We start from the raw sequence: 1483 nt of genomic DNA, 5'->3' as shown, positions 1-1483 counted from the left end.
CACTATATTGATTCTCCCAATCCATGAACATGGTATATTTCTCCATCTATTAGTGTCCTCTTTGATTTCTTTCACCAGTGTTTTATAGTTTTCTATATATAGGTCTTTAGTTTCTTTAGGTAGATATATTCCTAAGTATTTTATTCTTTCCGTTGCAATGGTGAATGGAATTGTTTCCTTAATTTCTCTTTCTGTTTTCTCATTATTAGTGTTTAGGAATGCAAGGGATTTCTGTGTGTTGATTTTATATCCTGCAACTTTACTATATTCATTGATTAGTTCTAGTAATTTTCTAGTGGAGTCTTTAGGGTTTTCTATGTAGAGGATAATGTAATCTGCAAATAGTGAGAGTTTTACTTCTTTTTTTCCAATTTGGATTTCTTTTTCTGCTCTGATTGCTGTGGCCAAAACTTCCAAAACTATGTTGAATAGTAATGGTGAAAGTGGGCACCCTTGTCTTGTTCCTGACTTTAGAGGAAATGCTTTCAATTTTTCACCATTGAGGATAATGTTTACTATGGGTTTGTCATATATAGGTTTTATTATGTTGAGGTATGTTCCTTCTATTCCTGCTTTCTGGAGAGTTTTTATCATAAATGGGTGTTGAATTTTGTCAAAGAGTTTCTCTGCATCTATTGAGATAATCATATGGTTTTTATTTTTCAATTTGTTAATGTGGTGTATTACATTGATTGATTTGCGGATATTGAAGAATCCTTGCATCCCTGGGATAAAGCCCACTTGGTCATGGTTTATGACCTTTTTAATGTGTTGTTGGATTCTGATTACTAGAATTTTGTTAAGGATTTTTATTTTCTTATAGCCCACTAATTATTTCTTTAGTAGATTCTTTTTGAAGTTTAATGCCTAAATTCCAAATATTTGGGAGTTTCTAAAGATATCTTTTTGCTATTGATTTTCTAAGTCAATTCTAATTTTGATCAAAGAATAAATTCTATATAATTTCAGTTTTCTTAAATGTATTAAGACTTTTTATGCACAAACCTGTGTGTGTGTGTGTGTGTGTGTGTGTGTGTGTTTATCTATATGGCAGGGTGTGTCTGGAGCCTCGGCTGCAGATCTGGGTACAGGCTGCAGGTGCCTGGGGAGCACTGTGCACTTGCTGCACAGAAGTAGGTGGCTGAGTCTGCAGGCTGGGACACTGTGATGTGCGGTGAGAGCTGTTAGGCACTCGTACTGAGGAAAAATGAGTCTTCCATCTTCCTTTTTATTCATAACTGAACCTATGGCTATCAAGAATACAAAGCCTTTACCAGGGTATTTACTGCACCATGAGAAGTAGTCAAATGTTCTCCTCTCCTACAGTTCAGAATGGAAATCTCTCCTTCCTGGACTATCAAAGATTGAGGGCTCTGTTTCACCTGCTGTTGGTCACTTTTTTCCTTCTCTTGTCCACCCACCCTGTTTAAAGAGGTAAAAAGTCACTAGGTCCACAGATTAATATTCCTTCTTAAAGTTCCTA

The sequence above is a fragment of the Bison bison genome, unplaced genomic scaffold (assembly GCF_000754665.1).
Source record: "Bison bison bison isolate TAMUID 2011002044 unplaced genomic scaffold, Bison_UMD1.0 scf7180017864526, whole genome shotgun sequence".
Classification (NCBI taxonomy): Eukaryota; Metazoa; Chordata; class Mammalia; order Artiodactyla; family Bovidae; genus Bison; species Bison bison.
The sequence above is the reverse complement of the archived record's forward strand: the minus strand, read 5'-3'. Positions refer to the sequence as shown.